General features: G+C 34.4%; 1 pseudogene; it reads left to right on the top strand.

The window, feature by feature from the left end:
- Nucleotides 1-6346: 6346 nt before the first annotated feature.
- LOC129892792 (uncharacterized) lies at nucleotides 6347-24002 on the top strand (annotated as a pseudogene).
- Nucleotides 24003-24255: the final 253 nt, after the last annotated feature.

Below are 24255 nucleotides of genomic sequence, written 5' to 3'. Positions count from 1 at the left end.
TGTGATGCCTGTGCTTCCATCTTATTTTTTTTTACCTCTTTGAATTTGCATATTAATATTACTTTGTCCTTGTGTGTTGTAACTATCGATTTGTTTGCTTTTAAAGGAGAAGGATTAGATCTTTGCATCAATTATCTGATTTTGTCCAGTGATATGGCTATATGATTTCACCCAAATGATTATTGAAATGTGTATGATGCATGGATTGAAAAAAAATATACATATACATCCTTCCTTATGATTGTTCCTTCCAGTATGCTTAAAATTGCCCTTTTTTTTAGATATGATTGGTCCTTGATTCATTTTTTGTGATATAGGATATATATTTTGGCTTATCCATTTGATGCTTACAGTGTTGGACATCTTTACATCATGATGAATTATTATGAATATATGTTGAATGTTTGTCAAGCTATTGTGAGGAAGTTGAACTTATGACTAGAACTTATTACTATTCATCGGGGTTAATTATTTTAGTAGAATCCTACTATGATTAGCTACTAATCCTTATCTCAATTTCGTTGCATGTGAAACCTTGGATTGTGTCCATCGGAACTCCCTCTTTGCATTTTGTTGGGTGGAATCCCAACATTCCCTCTTCTTCGAGTCATCTTCATCATTGTTCAAGTTTCGGAAGCTGATACACAGGTCTAAGGGAGGCTCAGTAGGGTCTCGAAGGGCGTTGTACAGTTGTATAGCGCTAGATTACAGTCGGAATACACTGGTATAAAGTCAGTGTATACATTGATATACAGTGTATACACAACTGTGATAAATAGGGAAATTGGGCCTAAGACCTAAAATGCAGGTGGCCCAACAGCTTAGTCTAGACGTACAGAAACTAAGTATTGAGTCAAATTCTCATACTTTATTCATTCGAATTGTAATAATTTATTTATTTATTTACGTTTATTTATACTTAAGAGGATAATTTAGTTTGATTTAACTTAATTGAACTCCCCTAAAAGAGAAATCATTTTTCTGTTAATTCACTCTTTAAATTGATTTCATTTAAGTGTTTTCTTTACTTAAACATTTCAAGTTATGTTCTTTCAAATAATTGAGTTTAAAGTGTCTTTCTCTAAATTGATTTTCTCCGAATGACTCAAGTAATTCTCCTTATTTTACATTAGATATACTAGCTCTCTTTAAATATATCTGAAATTCCTTTACTTAGTCATTTTAATAGAGTATGTCTTTTGATAAATTATTTCAAGTTGATTTATTACTCAAATAATTTTTTATTTTTTTTACCTTTACTATTTACACATTTTTTCAAAGTTAGTCTAATAATTTTCAAATAGTCGGACAACCGCATGTTAGCGGCTATTTTAAGTGCTAAAATCTTATTAAAATAGTAATATGAACCTCGTACCTTTTTCTCTGAATTTTTAAGACTTAAATCTGTTAGGATCTTTTAAATTAAGTTTTCTTAATTTCTTTAAAAAATTAAGTGGCGACTCTTCTATTCTAAAATTGATTTTTTCTCTATAAAGTTGAAATTAATTTTAAACCGTCTATTTCCGACATAACACCACTTAAACCTCTAAAACTCAAAAACTCACTCAAATCACAACCTTTTAAGAATTTACCAAAACCAACTACACAAACCAATTAATTAACAATCGAAGAAACTAACGACAGAGATAAAATGGTAATTTCTCAAGAATTTTCAAAAATGACCATCAAGGTCATTACACTAACGAATTAAAGGTGCATTAGGGCCCCGTTCTATTTTATATTACAAAATAAAATTAATTTAAAGGTCAATTGCAATCAAAGATCGGGTAAGAATTCAAATTACCTCAATAGAAATGTGTTAGACACCTTTCGAGGTCTATAAATGTGGGTCCCGATCGAATCTTATAATTTATGTGGGGGTTTTAAAATGTAGCAAATAGAAAACAAAGGCCTCTATTTATTTAATTAAATAAAGGAGTAAGGTGATAAAGGAGGAGTAAAGAAAACGGAGAAAATTAATTCTTAACTAACATGATATAAATAGAATAGACAAGCGAGAAGATAGAATTTACAAGATTATATAGAAGAAAAATCATTTTTAATTAATTAGACTACCCCAAATAAATACAAACAAAAATATTTGAGGATTAAAATCTTAATAAACTAAATTAATTTTATCCTACTCGTAGCAGCGCCCCGCTTATTACGGATGACAAATACAGAGTTTATCATTTTCTGCTCGGTTCACCATACAATATTTTTGAATGGCCTATTTACCCCACCTCTCCTATATTCATTTATTATTAATCTAAGAGTGATCTAAAAGAAATAAAATGAACGTCCTAAAATATGTCTAACGTCCCAGCTGAATGTTCAAGAGGCATTGGACTTACTATTAAGATGTGTTTTGGACTTAAAGAAAAATCCTAAGTCTCTTAAATAGACACTTCATCAAACAAAACAAGTAGAAAGAACAATTAGCACATAAGTAAAAATTTGTCCTGGTTTATTTAAGGCGAGAGCAGATCAATTAACAATAGTCAATAAATTTAAACTATATAAAATCAGGGGAAAAAACAAATAATTTATATTAAAGGGAAAGAAATATTTAAGCGGTCCAAATCAAGTGTCAATATGTATGAATTCATACACCAATTCTATCAATTTCACCATAATAAGAGTAAGTAAGAATCTGGGAGGGGGAAATGAAAGTTAGCAAAATCAATTGCGGATTATTATACTCTCCAAACTTAATTTTGAAATTAACTAGTCAATTAGTAAGTCAAATTGAACTATAATTAAACTAAACACACATAAACATTTTAATTTCAACAGACTGCATTGTTTAAGGAAGTGATATCAGTACTATCTATCAAAGTTATCCAAAAATAATACTAATGGACAGTTTTAACACCAATATAGACAAACATGAGGATTTTATAATAACAACCCAAGCAACTGTATCAAGAAATACATGGTTACACAAATATAACAAAAATTCTACAATGAAACAAATTATTAAATAGGGGCTCAACATGTGTGAAGCAGAAAACATATAATCCGAACTCTTAAACAATAATGTAAGGGCAAAAAATCAAAGATCAAACAGTTCAGAAGAAGAATAGAGAACTGAAATGAAACATTAGAAAACATACCTAGACGGATCTGTAAAGATTTTCTTTTGACCAAACAAACTCGAACCCAACAGTTCTTGGTTGATTTGGGCTTGACCAAAGTGGTCGTCATCACCGTTGCTTCTGATGGAGTTCGCTAGTCTGAACGGTGGTTCGTTGTTGCTACTGATCTTGACCTCAACAGATAAGAGAAATGGGTTGTTCGATAGCTGTTTGTGTAGGATGGGAAGAGGGAAAAGAGAGGATAGAACCGATGGGAGTGAGGAGAGAGTAAGAGAGATATGCAGTGATTGCTCGGCGATGAAGAGGGGATGAGGAAGAGGAGAGCAGTGATGACTACTTTGGAACAACGACGTGAAGAGAGATAAGAAGAGAGTCTGATGATGGAGAGAAAGGTAGTGTGGCGGCGGTGGTGTAGGTTATTATTACTGGTGGAGATAGACGTGAGGTGCAGCGGTGTCTCTAAGCAAAAGAGAAAGAATGAAAAATGATTTTAGGGTTTAGGGTGTTTGGGAATAAAAAAGAAAAGAACTAGAAGATTTAATCTCAACCGTTGGATCAATTTTGATTAACAACTGAGATTGACTCTGGGCGTCTAGGGGGATTCGGATAAAAAATGACTCATCCGGATGGGTCAAAAGTGGGAATTGGGTTGGGAACATAAAATTAGGCCATATTTGGTTCAAACGGGTTAGAATTGACATGAATTGAATAAAATTGGCTAGAATCAACATAAAATTGAATAGAAGAGGCTATGATTTAAATAATTTGGAGAGGATTCAAGATTGCTATTTCATTAATAAAAATATTACACATATTAAATAAGTAGATAAATAATAATTTTTTCAAATAAAAGAAAATGCATTTCACTTCATATTGTAAACATATTATATACTTAAAATTTGAAACTATGAAGATCATTGTTCAAAATTAAGAATTCATAAAATAACTAAATAATATTGTGTAATGACCTATCCCCGTTGTAACGGGTAAGCCAATGAGGAAGGAAACCAGGCCGAAAAACTTTTGGGTAGTGACTTGGAAATTTTGAGTCTAGGCCAGACTTAGACGAAATTTGAGTCAGGTGAGTATAGGGTGATTTGGCAATGGATGAGGGATTGAATTTATAGTTTTATTGATTTATTTGATAGCCAAGATGATACGAAGCCTATATGGCTTTATAGAATCGTATTCGGAAGAGTAAAACTCCCAAAATTGAACTTGGCGTGAAAGGCATATGTTAAGATGTCTTGGGATGAGGGTATGTTGTGATATAGGAGACCTTGAGACTCTTTACAAGCTCTCTGTCTCCGTATATCCCACCAGGGCGGGCCGCCAGAGCGGGATGGTCCTGCTGTGGTGGAATAGTCGCGTATTAAATCGGCGTAAAAACCTCACAAATTGTATTTCTGCATAAAACTATTCTTAAGGAGTTAGGAGGCGACCCAAGGCCCTTTGTGACTATTTTTCCACAAATTATCGCGCCAAAGGTAAGATTATTACTCCCCTAATTCATATTTTGGATTCCTAAAACCTAGAATTATGGTTAGTGATCATTGGAGGAGGGTTTTGTCCTAAAATTAATGGTGGAAAATAGCCCTAGATTGGGGGTTAGGATAATAGGTTTGGCCTAAGTTGAGAATTATATTATAGTTCATATAAATTAGGCTATTTTATTGATCTTTTGTATGTATATGACTGTTTCTAGACCAAGAACAAGTCAAACGAACCCGAAAAGGGAAAGCTCCAACAGTTTAAAGTTGTCAAAGCTTGGTTTTGAGGTTGGTGATGGTTTTGTCTTCCTGTATGTATTATATGTGCTTGATAATTACTATACTGTGTGAATGTATGTATATGAATATGGAAGGATGAAGCGATTATTTACTGTCTATGGCTTACAATAAACCTATTCTTGGTAGGTGTGACTATTAAACTATTCACTATGGTTGTGATTGATTGTGAATGCTTGGATCGGATGTCGTGTTTAGACACATAATTGGATTGGGTGTCACGTTTCGACATAACTTTGAATCAAGTGTCATATTCCGACATACTAATAGGTGTTTGTAGGTTCCATGAGAGGTCCCTTTTCTTGAAATTGCATGATAACTTGGATTGTTGATTTGTGAGTATGCTTAAGTACTGGATATGAGATGATAAGTGATAATACCATTCTATATATGTGTGTTTACCTTGCTATAATTACTTTCTCATGTATCACTTATTGGCTAGCCGTGTGATCCTACCAGTACACCATTATCTTCGTGTACTGATACTTCACTTACTCTATCTTTGTTGAGTACAAGGTATCTTCAGGTGGCTGTTGAGAAACCTCGCATAACCATTAGTTAATCAGAGTTCAAGGGTGATCCAATTCTTTCAAGCTACCATGGGCTCATCTCTACTTTAGTCCTTCACTCAGGACTAGACTCTCAAACATTTGTTTATTTTATGACTTTTGGGGTTGCATCCCCTTCCTTTAGACTTATTGTTTCATTAGAGTTTTGGTACATTGACTTTCATATTCTAGGGATATTTCTGCATGTTTAGTTGAACTACATGAGTTTATGGGGACTTAATACCCTTTTTCTTATATTTAATCTATTTAGCACCTTAAATTGCTTCTTCTCTTGCGATTTTGTTAGTTTGGGTTGTAATAATGGTTCTCCCACCATAGGATTAGTGTGGATGCCAATCATGGTAGGTTAGGGTCGTGAAAAAATTGTTATCAGCACCCTAGGTTCATTGATCTTATTGTACCAAAACGTGTCTAGTAGAGCCTTACGAAACTGTACAAAGACGTCTGTACTTTTATTTGAGGGGTTACATGACTTTAGAAAAAGTTTTTCTATCTTCTTTCCCTCGTGTTATAACTTTATTCTAATTGGTATCTGGTGATACAAATTAGTATCTAACCTCTTTCACTCTCTTGTCCATAGATGGTTAAAACAGACTTCAATAGTGTTTGGCCCGTAGCTCCTATTACGCTAGAGAATGAGCCAATTGCAAGAGGATGCGACTGAGGTAGGGGCAGGAAAAAGGTACGTGATAGAGGCCGGGAAAGGGTAGTACCCACTAGGGGTGAGTCTATAGTCGAGGAAACACCAAGATAGGAGGCCCCTCCCGCACCACAGGATGAGGTAGATGAAAATGTAGAGGTTGAGGAAGAAGAGACTGCTGAGCAGGTGGAGGAAGCCCAAATTAGGGCTTTCGGTCTTCCCTCTCTGGACCCAATATTAGTGCAACATATTATGTCTTTCTTGAGTGGGTTAGATGGTACTGGATCCACTCCTACCATGCTCGCAACCCCAACTCCAGCTGCTCACTTATTTTCTACTACATCTCCTCAAGTAGATGGTGTGGTAAGCACAGAGCATGAAATAGTAACCAAGTTCCTGAAGCTTAAGCCTCCCGTCTTCCACAGTTTTGAAAGTGAGGATGCGTTTGTGACTTTCCAGCTGTAGGGTAAAGCCAAGCGTGGTGGAGGTCCTATATGGAGTGTCGCTCATCAGTCTTTCCCTACTTACTTGGGTCCAGTTTTATGCCCTATTTCTGGAAAAATATGTGCCCCATAACTTGAGGAATCGCAAAAAGGATGAATTCATGGCATTGGAATAGGGTAATATGATTGTGGCTACATATGAGGCCAAGTTTCATGCATTGTGTAGGTATGCTACTCACTTGGTGACTACAGAAGAGGAGAGAATTTGGTTATTTGTGAAGGGGTTGAACCTTGAGTTGCAGGTTTTGTCTATTCATATGACCTCTTCAGTTAAGAATTTCTATATGATCTCTTTAGTTAAGAATTTCTATATGATCTCTTCAGTTAAGAATTTCAATGAAGTGACAGATTTTGTGAAGAAAGTAGAGGGAGTGCGATGGGATGAGCAGTCCAAGGCTCTGGCTAAGAAGGCCAAAATTATAGGCAACTTCCAGGGGTCCTATTCTAGATGGTCAGACTAGGAGTGGACATGGTATGATATGGTACTATATTTGAAACTTCGGTATGGTAATTTCAATATTTGGTTTTTAAAATTATTATACCATTACCATACCAATTTAATTCAGTATGGTTTGGTATTTTGAATTTTGGTATTTTGCGGTGTGATAAATCGATTATCATAGTTTGTTCAAATTTGACTAATATATACTCGCATAATAGAGTATTTGACTTCGATAATTTAAAAAAAGATCTCAAATGTATCATAGTAACACATTACACATATAGAAATATATATTCACAAGAAATTACAAACAACTCATTTTGTTAATCAATTACATTTAATATATATTTTAATCAAAAAAGAATAGTCAAAGTTTCAACTTTTAAACATTTATTTTATACTAATACTAGGTTGCATATGTGTTAGTAATTTAATAATATATATATATATATATATATGTATGTTATTTATGTAACGATATAGTTTGATATGGTATTCGGTATTTTAGTATGTTATTTCTAAATATCAAAAAAAATTCAATGTAAACCATATACCATACCAAATACGATAATACCAAAACCATGATATCAAATATTTTGGTATGGTATGGTATGGTAATTTGGTATATACCATACCATGCCCATCCCTAGGTCAGACAGGCCAACGATTACAGTCCGACCAATTCAGTCAATAATGCCTTCTTCTACGGGTAGTTTTTCAGGTATTCCACAGTAGCATTCTGCCTAGAAAGGCCAAGAAGCTTTTTTTTATGCCAGGTAGCAGGCCGTCCTTTGAGCAAGGCTGTTTTAATTGTGGAGAGCCAGGGCACATAAGGAGAGAGTATCCCACCCTCGCGGTACAGATTTAACGTCGCAGTTGACTAGAGCAGTGGTACCCATGAACAGAGGTAGTAATGGTAGAAGACGTTTACAAGGTGGGTGAGGAGGAAATCTGAGAAGTCATGGAGGCCGAGATAATAGTAGTATAGGTCGAGGAGAAGTGCAACCAGGCAGGGAGGTTGCCTGTCAGGATTACAGGGCTCAGTTTTATGCCTTTTCGGTCAAGATTGAGGCTAAGGCATCTGTTGTAGTAATCACATGTATTATTCTTGTTTGTGAATGGATGGCTATTATTTTATTTGATCCGGGTTCTACTTATTCATATGTGTTAGTGCGATTTGCCTTAGATTTTTGATATAGTTTGTGATGTACTTGATGCCCCCATTCATGTTTCTAACCCTGTTGGAGATTTGTTATAGTCACCCATGTATATCGTGCTTGTCTTGTTATGTTTATGAGTTTCTAGACTGGGTTGACTTAGTGATTCTAGACATATCATATTTTGATGTGATCTTAGGCATGACTTGGTTGTTCCCCTATTAAGTTGTGCTTAACTGTAATGCTAAGACTATGAGTCTAGAGATCTCAGGGAGGGAAAGGTTAGAGTGGGAAGGGGTGTACAAGCTTTAGTCAGCTAAGATCATATCCTTTCTCCGGGCTAAAAAAATAGTGGTGTTATGTCGGAAATAGACGGTTTAAAATTAATTTCAATTTTTTAGAGAAAAAAACCAATTTTAGAAAAGAGGAATCACCACTTAATTTTTTTTAAAGAAATTAAGAAAACTTAATTTAAAAAACCCTAACAGATTTAAGTCTTAAAAATTCAGAGAAAAAGATACGAGGTTCTTATTTCCACTTTGAGAAGGTGTTAAGCATTCAAAGTGGCCGCTAACGCGCGGTTATCCGACGATTTAAAAATTTATTTGACTAACTTTTGAAAATATTAATTTAAAAGGAAGCGAAAACTTTAAAATTATTATTTATTTTGTTAAAGAAAAATGATCAAATTTAAACCTTTGAAAATAATATACATGTGTATAAAAAGAAAACGTAAAAAGTTTATTAAATGACTAAGCAAAGGTAAAAAATCATTTAAAGAATAAATACAATAAATTGGTTGATCTTTAGGGGAATCTAATTAAGTTAAAACAAATTAAAATTAATATCTAAGCAAACATAAATAACATAAGTAAATAAATTATTACAACCCGAATCGATACAAATAAATAATAAATTATATATTAAAATATTGTCCGACACTTAGTTTCTGTACGCTTGGACTAAGCTGTTGGGTCATCTGCGTTTTGGGTCTTAAGCACAATTCCACATTATACCGCAGTTGTATATACACTGTATATCGGACTGTATATATACTATATATAGTGTATATAATATTATTTCTGTATATCAAACTATATACATACTGTATACCACCTGTATCTACTATACATCACTGTATATCAGACTGTTATACACTGTATATCATGTTTGTTCCCCGTAACTACTGTATATCACTGTATATCAGACTATATATACATTGTATACAGTGTGTGTTCCCTGTATATACTGTATATAATTGTATATAACTATATATAAGACTGTATATACACTTTATATAGTGTTTTCTCCCTGTATCTGCTGTATATCGTTGTATATTACTGTATATAAGACTGTATATACACTGTATAAAGTATATACAACATTATTTTCCGCATGTATTCCGTGTATACAGCCTACTATCAATATCAAAATCATAAATATTACCTTCCTTTCTATGTATCAACTTTCCAACAATTTGAGCAAGATGATGGGAGACTCAAAACTCAACAATATGCAAGGATGAAGTTCAAAGAAGGACTCAAATTGATATCACATGCATCAAAATAAAATTACACAAGCATCTACTCATTTTAAACTAAACCAAGGAATATATCATGATATGTTAAATTATTAAATTGATGGTCATCCTATAAGTGACTAACAACATGCTAACTAGCTCAATTTTAAAGAAAGAATTAAATCAATTAGGCCATGAAAGTTCTAATTACATAACAACTTTAAGCATATTTTGTTATCTAAATCATGTTAAAAGAAAAAATTGAAAATATGAAAGTCTATATTGTCAAAGAGAGCTACTTGAAAAAATAATGGACAAAACTAAGAGCTTTTATGAAATAATCCTAATACATGATAGCTATTTAATCCTAACACGTGCTAACTATAAGAAATTTCTATCATTAATCTAATTATTCTTAATAAATGCTAACTAAAAAAATGAGACTACAAATCAACTAAACATAAAATATGAAATAATTAAATAAAATAAAGTTAAAAAAAGATTTTACCTCTTTTCGGGCCGAAACTGAAGACGATGAGCGGAAGACAACTTCACCACCACCCAAGAGCTTGATGAAACTCCAATCTACAAAAAAAAAGATTAAAAATTTAGACAAAAATTTAGACTCGAACCTTCGTGAGTTCGATGTTATAAGAACACTGTTCTTAGCCTAAATTTCGACTTCAATCTCCTATTTTCCTTGAAGAAAAATATAGATTGAAAGCTGAAAATTTTCACAACTTTTAGGCTGGGGACAAGAGTCTAAAATCCTAGCCAAGTTAAGAAAATTTCTAACTTTGGGGTGGTTAAAGAACCTCCCTCTTCTTTCCCTTCTTAATAAGAATATGAGCCTTTATATAGGCTCCAAAAACTTCAAATTTTCATACAATTTTCGATGTGGGAGTTTGGGATTTTTTTCTTTTTTTTATTTAGAAAAAACTAAAATTTTTAAAAATGCAAACTATAATCAAACTAACCTAACTAACATTGTATTTAGTAAAAAATAAAATCTTTTGAGGTGATTTTCGAATAACCACATAAATATTAATCAGATATATAGTTATATAGAAATATGTATATTATACTAAAATTTATAAAAAGATAAAAATAGTTAAGAATAATATGGAAATATTTTTGTTTTTTATAAAAGCTAATTATTTCAAAATGTTCGAATTCAAAGAAACTCGATAGCTAATTTGCATTGTGGATGGTCAAAATTGGGTGTCAACAGTTGTCCTTTTCTTTGGATATTATTGATAAAAGAGATCCTGGGCAAAAAAAATTGACAAATTAAATTTTGGCCGACTCTATCTTCATCTTTCTGAAAAGGGGTTGGTACGAGTTTTGAATTATGACTAGACCCCAAAATAACCACACGTCTTCCGATAGGAATGTAGTTTACTGTGGTGAAAGTCATTTCCTTAGCTCATGTCCTATGAGTTTGACATTATTCTTCGGACTGTGTCCCAGTTCGCTGCTAAAAGGATTCCACGTTGTGCTGCATCCTCTTTGATATTGTTCGCACTTTCTTTCATCCTCTTTGCATTTTGAAAAATCCTCATTGATTCATTGGTATGATAATGCTGCTCTATCGGTAGGATGATGATCCATTAATAGGATACTTGGTGAAATAATTATATGTCCATCGGTAGGACGAATGAAAGTGATCCATCGATAGGATATTTCGGCAAAATAACTGTTTGTCCATCGGTAGAACAAATAAAGATTCATTGGTAGGATATGTTGATCCATCGATAGGACGAATGATGATCCATTGATAGGATAATGCTGTATGTCCATTGGTAGGATGAATGAAGGTGATCCATCGATAAGATGATGTATGTCCATTGGTAGGACGAATGAAGGTGATCTATCGGTAGAATATTTCGGCAAAATAACTGTCTATCCATTGGTAGGATGAATGAAGATCCATTGGTAGGATATGTTGGTCCATCGATAGGACGAATGATGATTCATTAATAGGATAATGTTGCATGTCCATTGGTAGGACGAATGAAAGTGATCCATCGATAGGATATTTCGGCAAAATAACTATCTGTCCATCGGTAGAACAAATGAAGATCCATTGATAGGATATGTTGGTTCATCGATAGGACAAATAATGATCCATTGATAGGATAATGCTGCATGTCTATTGGTAGGACGAATGAAGGTGATCCATCGATAGGATGATATATATCCATTGGTAGGACGAATGAAAGTGATCCATCGGTAGGATATTTCGGCAAAATAACTGTCTATCCATCGGTAGGACAAATGAAGATCCATTGGTAGGATATGTTGGTCCATCGATAGGACGAATGATGATCTATTGATAGGATAATGTTGCATGTCCATTGGTAGGACGAATGAAGGTGATTCATCGGTAGGATGATGTATGTCTATTGGTAGGACGAATGAAGGTGATCCATCGGTAGGATGATGTATGTCCATTGGTAGGACGAATGAATTTGATCCATCGATAGGATATTTCGGCAAAATAACTCTGTCTATCAGTAGGACGAATGAAGATCCATTGGTAGGATATAAATGTGTGTCCATCGATAGGACTAATGATAAGACTCTGAAAGTAGCGGCATCATACCATCGTATACGGCATCATATCATCGTATATGACATTATATCATCGTATATGATATCATATCATCGTATACGATATCATACCATCGTATACGACATCATATCATCGTATACGACATCATACCCTCGTATACAGAATGAATATGCAATGTCTCTCTTGGCAAATGAATATGCAATGGCCCTCTTGGCAAATGAATATGCAATGGCCCTCTTGGCTAATGAAAATGCAATGTCCCTCTTGGCAATAAAAATGCAATGACCCTCTTATCAAATGAAAATGCAATGGACCTCTTGGCAAATAAATATGCAATGGCCCTCTTGGCAAATGAATATGCGATAGCCCTCTTGGCAAATGAAAATGCAATGGCCCTCGTATACAGAATGAATATGCAATGTCTCTCTTGGCAAATGAAAATGCAATGGCCCTCTTAGCAAATTAAAATGCAATGGCCCTCTTGGCAAATAAATATGCAATATCCCTCTTGGCAAATGAATATGCAATGGCCCTCTTGGCAAATGAAAATGCAATGGCCCTCTTGGCAAATGAAAATGCAATGGCCCTCTTGGCAAATGAAAATGCAATGGCCCTCTTGGAAAATGAATATGCAATGGCCCTCTTGGCAAATGAATATGCAATGGCCCTCTTGGCAAATGAAAATGCAATAGCCCTCTTGACAAATGAAAATGCAATGACCCTCTTGGCAAATGAAAATGCAATGGCCCTCTTGACAAATAAATATGCAATGGCCCTCTTGACAAATGAATATGCAATGTCCCTCTTGGCAAATGAAAATGCAATGGCCCTCTTGGCAATTGAAAATGCAATGGCCCTCTTGGCAATTAAAAATGCAATGGCCCTCTTGGAAAATAAAAATGCAATGTCCCTCTTGGCAAATAAATATGCAATGACCCTCTTGGCAAATAAATATGCAATGGCCCTCTTGGTAAATTAAAATGCAATGGCCCTCTTGGTAAATGAAAATGCAATGTCATCCTCTTAGATGATTTGACATGTTATCTTATTTTTTGAACAATTTGTGGTCGTTGGGACTCATGTCTTTGATAGAAGTTTATACGAGGCCTCGATGGCTCGCATCTTGAATTTGTGTTCGCTCTATTCTAGCAATGTTGGAGATCACTTGAAGTTGACTTTGAACTTCTGACAATTCTTGACGGAATTTTTGAGATCTTCCTCAAAATTTTTATTCCAGTTAGATCTCTTGACAAATGTCGAGCTGCTGAAAAAGGATTTTAACATTCTTGTGGAATTTTTGAGATCTTCTAAAAAAATTTGTCCCAGTTGCATATATTAACATGATCTCCAATCTTGACTTGCTGGAGATAGTATCTTTTTGTGAATTTTTGAGATCTTCTCAAAAATTCTGTCCCAGTTTTCATTGTAAGGAAGAAATGAAAATCTTACAGGGAACACGATCGAGCCATTGTGGCGCCTACATATTCTATTGGTGCAGGAATCAGGTCAAATGTAGTTCCAATCCTGTGGATGATGAGTACTGCAAAATCTGAGACAAGATAATCAGTAGACACATGTGCAATATAAGCATAATGATATGAGAAACTGTATTACTTGCAATATTTACAACTTAAAAGCACGAGATATGCCACCCGTTTGATATGGACGATCCAATGAAGTAAAATAGGCATCTCACCCCGATGAGATTAGCCTAATATCATATTATTTAGAGCAAACCATTCAATTTCAAATGACAAATGCAATTTTTTTAGAGAATGTAAAGAGATAGTTAAATTTTGACTACAATTGGTACCAACAGTTAGAACTGCATAGAAATATTTATCATTTCCTTATAATTGAGATTGACTTCGAGGTAATTCCTATAGCTTCAAGTAGTACCTCAAATATACTTAAGTGTCGACACGATATTTTCATCCTGCTTCAAACAAAAGTTTAGGATTATACCAATTCTCATGTTTCAAATGCCTTCACAATAAAGAAAGTCCTATTTTGCACATATTTGAAGTGTTTGATTTGAGGACATTTTGCAAAGTGCATTCACACTCTCAAAAAAGTTCAACGCATGCAACTGTGATACCATATGCTTGGCCTGCATGTAAGTCTCCACTAATGTGAGAATATTTGGAATGAGATCATGTAGGGCTTGTTTATTGGCTTGTAGTGTAGGCTTAGGGACGGGTGGATATTTATTTGAGATAAAAGTGACTTAATCTCTCCTTGAGCGTCACACTGAATTTGTGCTTTTGATGATTGATACACCTTTTGGCGTCCGATCCTCTTTGTTATCTCCTTCTTAGATTTTGATTTTTTTTTGAGTCTTTATTTTAGAGCCTTTTCTCTTTTCACCCCTTTTCTTTTGTCTTGACTTCTTTGAGTCCTTATTTATTAGAGCTTTTCTCTTTTCACCCTTTTCTTTTGAGGTTTCTCCTCTTTTGTTGGAGCAGTTTCCTTTTTGTCTTACATCGACCTTGTAGGAGTTGTTTTTTTTGTTTTTTTTTCTCATTTTTTTTTAAAGTCGTCTTTGCTTTCTTGACTTTGGAGAATTTACGTCTTTTGCCTTTGGTAATTTCAAAGTTGGATCTTCTTCTATAATTTCCACATTTTCGGTGCGCTCAAGCAGATTGGGCCAAAATAGAGATAGTGCATGTAAGCACTCAAAAGGAAAAGGGCTAAGATGTGGTTGTCCAAAGAAAAAGCTTTAGGGCTCAAAGTGGGAAAACTAGGGATTAATGCTATTTGGTAGGCTTTGAAAGGCACAATCGGGTCATAAAAAAGGTCTACAATCCTTTGTCAAACCAAACATAACTTAAGATTTTGCTTCAACAAACATTTAGGCCAAGTTCTAGATCAACAGTGCGATGTAATTGAATTTTAGTCTAAAGCTCACCACACAATGCACATGAAGCCATGAGGTTGGTTTTATTCTTACCTTGAATGCCTGCAAGAGAATTTTCAAGCATCACAAAAGTACAAATGAAAGATACCAAGAGAAACTATGGTTTACCACAAAGCCAATCTTTTTTATCATACCAAATATTTTGCATGCTCTTAACTGTATTCGTCCCAATCAAGAAAATATGACTCTTAAAATATATACACAATTTATTATTATTTTTATTATTTTATATTTATTTATTTATTTGAAAAAGAAATACCAAACCCAAGAAGGGTTGCCTACGTATCTCATTGAGATGAGAATCAGGTGTGCATAGTTTTTGCGGATATGATATATAAAATAATTTAAAGATTTAGAAAAATTCAGAGTGATGTCTCGTAAGTCTAGTGCTCGTTGACATCTTCAATTGGGGAATGTCTTTTGCCTATTTACACCAACATGCTTTGTGTACTCTCAACCATCGGTGAGGACACCTATCGTTGTATTGTTTTTTTCAGATATTCCTCAGAGATTATACATTGGTGTGTTCTTCCAATTTCCTGCAGAAATCACTTGCTGTGTTCTTTTTGGTGATTGTCTCTTATGACTTGCATTCTTCCAACTATTCACGAGAATCATACATTATTTTAACCATTTCAACTATTATCGGGGACAGTTTTTCTGCAAAGATATGAGAAAAGTGTAAAAGCGGGCCATTATAAAAAAAATAAGTAACAAGATATAGGAGTAAGATTTCATAGTCAAAGACTCCCCCGATTTATCTTTCAGGCTGTGTATTGGTGTCTTATGAAATTTAAGGTCATTCATATTTTCCATGAACTCTTTGTCCCTCTCAAAATTGAGATCCAATCATTTATCGCATAATGTCCTTTGATAACAGCCTCTTCTTAGAAAAAAAAGAATCACTTTGTGAACCCTCGATCTTTAAGAAGTAACCAAGTTTGATTTCCAACACAAATCAGTCTCTCCCTGAAAAAGAAGAATAAATCAAAAGCCAAAGTATTAGTCCGTGTTTGTAATAATTAATGCAAAATATCACACAAAGAATTAAACATATAAATATTGCTTTGTTTGAAAACAAACTAATCCATGGGTGAAGAAAGAATAAATGGACAAAAATTGACCCATTTTAATTTTACGATTGATGTGTGAGAAAGGTTGGCTTGTGTTGAATCACGGATTTCTTGCGCTTCAACTTTTGTACCCCCATTCTTCTTAGATGCAGAAGAAATTCTCAATTTCTTTGAAAGAATAAGGAAAAAATGAAAACTTCAAAGACAGGACCGAACTTTGAATTATTATTATTATTATTATTATTATTATTATTATTATTATTATTATTATTATTATTTTTGATATGAGTTATCAAGGTTTATAATTTGAGAGTAAAGTTCGAATTTTGTTGAAAAACTAAAGATTCATGGAGTATTTGGACACACTTCTGATAGTGACTCAATTTTTATGCCTATGAGGCTCTAGAAAAATTTAAAAAGAGTGGACTAGCATGTCTCCAAATGAAGCAACATATTCACAAAAACAGATATAGCATATAGCACATAAACAGTTATTGCGTGTCCTAAACAGATATGTGACCCTTTTATGCCAAGGGTAGGCCTAACGCTTTGAAGGATGTATAACATCATTTGAAACGTTCCATTGCCCAAAACTTATGTTTATACAAATATTATGAATAAACTGAATGAGGATACATAATGGGGAAAAAGGGATACAAATAATTAGTCTCACGCAAGGGTACAATCCTAACTAAGCCTTCATTAAAAATCTTTCTTTCTTGACTTCTTGACATCTCCAAACATCAACCCTTTTTGGATAGAATAGCAACTTGTGAAGATCCTTTTTTGACTAAGCTAATAAAATAAACTTCCAACCCTGAGGGACAATGTTTGTCAAATGGCGTATACAACCTTCAAATTTAAACACATAGGTATGATCGTCCATTTAGGTTGAGGGCCATTTTGGACTCAAGGTGGTCTTTCTAATGGGCCAAACACGTCTTGGGTGTTAGGTCGTCTTAGGCCAATGCACTAAATTAGAATTTTGATTTCGCTTTACACTAGATTGACTAAGAGTGGGCTATATTTTGAAGTGTACCGGTTACCCAAGCGGATAACTCAGGCTGGGGGAAGTTAGCGACCGTTGACCATCCAGTGGCCAACTCATTTCGCTAGGGTACCCCCTAGGAATATTTTGGATTCAACGACTGCAACCCGCATAACCATCATTTAAGTAAGAAAATAAAATGCCAAGTGGCAGAAAACATATTATGAATGCAATGACAATTTAATATTCAGAATTTAAACACATAAAATGCAAATAAAGAAAAATAAATTACTAATTATTATAATCTCAAATAGTGAGTCAAATAAATCAAACAAATTTAATGGTTAGAACCTAATTAATTTCTCAGTGGAGTCGCCATTTCTGTTATATCGGAAATAGATGGTTTAAAATTAATTTAAACTTTTTAGAGAAAAAATCAATTTTAGAAAAAAAGAGTCGCCACTTAATTTTTGTAAAGAAATTAAGAAAACTTAATTTAAAAGACCCTAACAGATTTAAGTCTTAAAAATTCAGAGAAAAAGGTACGAGGTTCTTATTTCCACTTTGAGAAGGTGTTAAGCATTCAAAGTGGCCGCTAACGCGCGGTTATCCGACGATTTAAAATTTTATTTGACTAACTTTTGAAAATATTAATTTAAAAGGAAGCGAAAACTTTAAAATTATTATTTATTTTTTTAAAGAAAAATGATCAAATTTAAACCTTTGAAAATAATATACATGTGTATAAAAAGAAAACGTAAAAAGTTTATTAAATGACTAAGCAAAGGTAAAAAATCATTTAAAGAATAAATACAATAAATTGGTTGATCTTTAGGGGAATCTAATTAAGTTAAAACAAATTAAAATTAATATCTAAGCAAACATAAATAACATAAGTAAATAAATTATTACAACCCGAATCGATACAAATAAATAATAAATTATATATTAAAATATTGTCCGACACTTAGTTTCTGTACGCTTGGACTAAGCTGTTGGGTCATCTGCGTTTTGGGTCTTAAGCACAATTCCACATTATACCGCAGTTGTATATACACTGTATATCGGACTGTATATATACTATATATAGTGTATATAATATTATTTCTGTATATCAAACTATATACATACTGTATACCACCTGTATCTACTATACATCACTGTATATCAGACTGTTATACACTGTATATCATGTTTGTTCCCCGTAACTACTGTATATCACTGTATATCAGACTATATATACATTGTATACAGTGTGTGTTCCCTGTATATACTGTATATAATTGTATATAACTATATATAAGACTGTATATACACTTTATATAGTGTTTTCTCCCTGTATCTGCTGTATATCGTTGTATATTACTGTATATAAGACTGTATATACACTGTATAAAGTATATACAACATTATTTTCCGCATGTATTCCGTGTATACAGCCTACTATCAATATCAAAATCATAAATATTACCTTCCTTTCTATGTATCAACTTTCCAACAATTTGAGCAAGATGATGGGAGACTCAAAACTCAACAATATGCAAGGATGAAGTTCAAAGAAGGACTCAAATTGATATCACATGCATCAAAATAAAATTACACAAGCATCTACTCATTTTAAACTAAACTAAGGAATATATCATGATATGTTAAATTATTAAATTGATGGTCATCCTATAAGTGACTAACAACATGCTAACTAGCTCAATTTTAAAGAAAGAATTAAATCAATTAGGCCATGAAAGTTCTAATTACATAACAACTTTAAGCATATTTTGTTATCTAAATCATGTTAAAAGAAAAAATTGAAAATATGAAAGTCTATATTGTCAAAGAGAGCTACTTGAAAAAATAATGGACAAAACTAAGAGCTTTTATGAAATAATCCTAATACATGATAACTATTTAATCCTAACACGTGCTAACTATAAGAAATTTCTATCATTAATCTAATTATTCTTAATAAATGCTAACTAACATTGTATTTAGTAAAAAATAAAATCTTTTGAGGTGATTTTCGAATAACCACATAAATATTAATCAAATATATAGTTATATAAAAATATGTATATTATAGTAAAATTTATAAAAAGATAAAAATAGTTAAGACTAATATGGAAATATTTTTGTTTTTTATAAAAGCTAATTATTTCAAAATGTTCGAATTCAAAGAAACTCGATAGTTAATTTGCATTGTGGATGGTCAAAATTGGGTGTCAACAAGTGAAGCAGGGTGGTTTGGCATATTTGGCTCATATTCGAGATGTTGAATTTGAGTCTCCCCCTATTGGGTCTATTTGGGTAGTGTGTGAGTTTCAGAAAGTGTTTCCTACCGACTTGCCTAGTATGCCTTCTGATAGAGACATAGATTTCTGTTTTGACATAGAGATGGGCACTCACCCAATCTTTATTCCTCCATACTGCATGACTCTAGTAGAGTTGAGAGAGCTTAAGGCTTAAATCCAAAAACTTCTTGATAAAGGATTTATTTGTCGAAGTGCTTCTTAGTGGGGTGCTCTGGTCTTGTTTGTTAAGAAAAAGGATGATAACATGAGAATGTGTAAAGATTATCAGTAACTAAATAGGGTCACTATTTGAAATAAATACCCGTTGCCTTATATAAATGACCTTTCTGATCAGTTACATGGTGCATCAGTCTTTTCAAAAATTGATCGAAGGTCTAGATATCATCAATTGAAAATTAGACCTGAGGATGTGCCCAAAATAACTTTTAGAACTAGATATGAGCATTATGAGTTTTTGGTGATGTTGTTTGGGCTGAACAATGCACCTGCAACTTTCATGAATTTGATGAATAGGGTATTCAAGGCATTTCTAGATTCATTCATGATCGTACTTATAGATGATATTCTAGTGTACTCGAAGAGTGAGAAAGAACATACAGACCATCTTCGATTATTCTAAGTGTCTTGGGAAACAAAAACTATATGCAAAATTCTCCAAGTCTGAATTCTGATTGTCTTTAGTTGCCTTCTTGGGGTATGTTATTTCAAAATAAGGGGTAATGGTGGATCCACAAAAGATTAAAACGATCAAGAACTGGGGTAGGCTTAGCTCTATGACTGAAAGGATGAGTTTTGTGGGACTTACCAGTTATTATTGTCGGTTCGTGAGGAAATTTGCTTCTATGTCTACCTATTTAACAAGGCTAACTCAAAAAAAGGTACCATTTGAGTGGACTGATAGATGTGAAGAGAGCTTCCAAAAGTTCAAGTCTCTTCTAACCATGGCACCTATCTTGAGCCTACCAGTTGAAGGAAAAGATTTCATTATTTATTATGATGCTTCACATTCAGATTTGGGTGCTATGTTGATGCAAGATAAGAACGTTATAGCCCATGCCTCACAACACTTGAAGGCTCATGAGAGAAACTACCCGACTCATGACTTGGAGTTGGCAGTGAAAATGTTTGCTCTAAAAATCTCGAGGCATTATCTCTATGATATCAAGTGTGAAGTGTTTACTGACCACCATAGTCTACAACATGTGTTCACTCAAAAATACTTGAACCTGAGGTTGAGAAGATGGATAATGTTGCTCAAGGATTATGATGTCACCGTCCAGGTAAGGCTAATATGGTGGAAGACGTGTTAAGCCAAAAATTGATTAGTATGGGCAGTCTAGCCTGTTTAGGAGAATGCAAGTGGCCCCTGGATAGAGAAATTCAGGACTTGGAGGCTAAATTCACGAGGCTAGGCATCTCAGAGAAGGGTGGGGTGATAGCCAGTGTTGATCTAAGGCCTATCTTTATTGAATAAATTAAGGCCAAGCAGTTTAAGGATGTAAACTTGAACGAGATTAGAGAAAAGGTCTTGTTAGGCAAGGCAAGAATACAGTCCTTGATGCAGGTGAGGTGCTTAACTTTAGGGGAAGAATTTGTGTTCCTTGAGTGGATGGTTTAATTCAGAAAGTGTTGTTTGAATCTCATGGTTCACGGTACTCTATTTATCCCGAAGTGACTAAGATGTATCAAGACTTAAAGCGACTATATTAGTAGCCGAATATGATGAAAGACACAGCCGAGTACATGGACAAGTGCCAGAATTGTCAATAGGTAAAATATCAGCACCAAAGGCCTACAGGTTGCTTCAAAGGATACTCTTTACTGAATAGAAGTGGGAAAGGATAGCTATGGACTTTGTGGTGGGTCTTTCCAAGACGTTGGGGAAGTATGATTCGATTTGGGTGGTGGTTGACAGATTGACGAAGTCATCCCATTTCATTCCATTCAGGGTGGACTGTAATGCACAACAATTGGCAAAGATTTATGTGAATGAGATAGTAAGGTTGCATAGGGTGCCCCTTTCTATCATCTCAGACCGTGGTATATAGTACACCTCTAAGTTTTGGGGAAAGTTGTATAAGGAGTTAGGCACTCAACTTACCTTTAGCACAGCCTTCCATTTATAGAATGATAGTCAAAGAGGACCATCCACGTGTTGGAAGATATATTGAGAGCTTGTGTAATTGATTTTGGGGGACATTGAGATAAGTTCTTGCCCTTGTGAGTTCTTCTATAGCAATAGATACCATTCTAAAATTGAGATGACACTATTTAAAGCCTTTTATGGGAGGGGATGTAGGTCTCTCATAGGGTGGTTTGAGGCTAGAGAGGTGGAGCCTTTGGGGGTTGACTTAGTAAGAGATGCTCTGGATAAGGTAAGGAGCATCCAAGCTAAACTTCTAGCAGCTCAGAGTCGTCAAAAAGAATATGCAGATCATAAGTTAAGGGATATGACATTCCAAGCTGGTGTGCAATTTCTCCTAAAGATATCACCCATAAAGAGAGTAATGAGATTTGGTAAAAAGGGCAAGCTCTGTCCTCGCTATATTGGTCCTTTTGAGATTCTTGACTGTGGAGGTGCAGTGGCTTACAGGTTGGCCTTACCATCTAATTTGTCTACGGTACATCTATTGTTCTATGTGTTCATGCTGAATAAGTATCATGGAGATGGAGAGTATATCATTAAGTGGGACTCAATTTTGCTAGACAAAGATCTTCAATATGAGGAAGAGTCAATGGCAATCCTAGATTATGATGTTTGGAAGATGAGGTCCAAAGAAATTAAATCTATGAAAGTTCAATGGAAGCATCGTCCGATAAGAAAGTTACTTGGGAAACTGAAAAGGACATGCGAGACAGGCACACCCAGTTATTCGTCGAACCAGGTACGATTATATCTCTGTCTTAGCTCCGTTATTTCTAGTTGATCACTTGGATGAGAGTGATGGATAAATTAATATCTATTGTAACAACATGTCCCCTTCGTTATGGGTAAGCCAATGAGGAAGGAAATGGGCCAAAAAACTTTTGGCAAGTGATTTGGAAATTTTGAGCGTAGGCCAGACTTGGATGAAATCTGAGTCAGATGAGGTCTAGGGTGATCCGATAATGGATGAGGGATTGAATTTACAGTTTGATCGATTTAGTTGATAGCCAAGACAATACAGAGCCTGTATGGCTTTATGAAATCATATCCGGGCGAGTAAAACTCCCAAAATTGAACTTGATGTGAAGGGTATATGTTAAGATGTCATAGGATAAGGGTATGTTGTATATGAGAGACCTTGAGACTCTTTATGAGATCTCTATAGCGCATATCCCTCTAGAGAGGGATTATTCCTTCCAGGCCGGGGTGGCTAGAGCAGGACGGTCCTGCTGTGGCATCCCGCTCTTGTGGGACAGTCGTAGATTAAATCAGGGTAAAAACTCCAAAAATGGTATTTTTGCATAAAACTGTTCTTAAGAGGTTAGGAGGCGACCTAGGACACTTTTTGACTATTTTACTATGAATTCTCACGCCAAAGGTAATATTATTACTCTCCTAATTCGTATTTCGATTCCTAGAACCTAGAATTATGGTTGAAGATTATTGAGGGAAGGTTTTGGACTGAAATTAATGATGAAAAGTATCTCTAGATTGGGGGTTAGGATCATGGTTTGGCCTAAGTTGAGAATTACATTATAATTTATATAAATTAGGCCATTTTATTGATCATTTGTATGTATATGACTGTTTTTAGATCAAGAATAAGCCGAACGAACCTGGAAAGGGAAAGCTCCAACAGTTTAGATTTGTCAAAGATTGGTTTCGAGGTAAGTGATAATTTTGTCTTCTCGTATGTGTTATATGTTCCTTCTAATTGCTACATTGTATGCATGTATGTATATGAATAGGGAAGGATGATATAAACCATGCGAAATGACTGTTTACTGTCTATAGCTTGCAATGAACCAGTTCTTAGTAGATATGACTGTTGAACTATTCACTGTGATTATGGTTGATTGTGCATGCTTGGATTGGGTATCGCATTCTGACATGTAATTGAATTGGGTGTCACATTATGACACACATTTGGATAGGGTATCATTTTTTGACACAACCTTGAACCGTATGTCATGTTCCGACATACTAATAGGTGTTTGTAGGTCCCATGAGAGGACCATTTTCTTGAAATTGCATGATAAATGGGATTGTTGATCTGTGAGTATGCTTAAGTATCGGATATGAGATGATAAGTTATAAGACAATTTTGTATATATGTGTTTACTGTGCTGTAATTACTTGCTCATATCTCACTTACTGGCTAGCCGTGTGATCCTACCAGTACACAGTTATTTTCGTATACTGTTACTGCACTTGCTCTGTCTTTGTTGAGTACAGGGCATTTTCAAGTGGCTGTTGAGAGACTTCATATAGAAGACCATTAGTTGATCAGAGTTAAAGGGTGGGCCAGTTCTTTCAAGCTACCTGGGCTCATCTCTTCTTTAGTCCTTCACTCAGGACTAAACTCTCAAACACTTGTTTATTTTATGACTTTTAGGTTACATCTCCTTTCTTTAGACTTGTTGTTTCATTAGAGTTTTGGTACATCGACTTTCAGATTTTAGGGGTATTTTCGCATATTTAGTTGAACTTGTTGTTGTTGTTGTTGTTGTTTTAACATACATATTTAATTAAATA

Source organism: Solanum dulcamara, chromosome 6 (assembly GCF_947179165.1).
Source record: "Solanum dulcamara chromosome 6, daSolDulc1.2, whole genome shotgun sequence".
In the NCBI taxonomy this organism is placed as follows: Eukaryota; Viridiplantae; Streptophyta; class Magnoliopsida; order Solanales; family Solanaceae; genus Solanum; species Solanum dulcamara.
The sequence above is the reverse complement of the archived record's forward strand: the minus strand, read 5'-3'. Positions and strand labels throughout refer to the sequence as shown.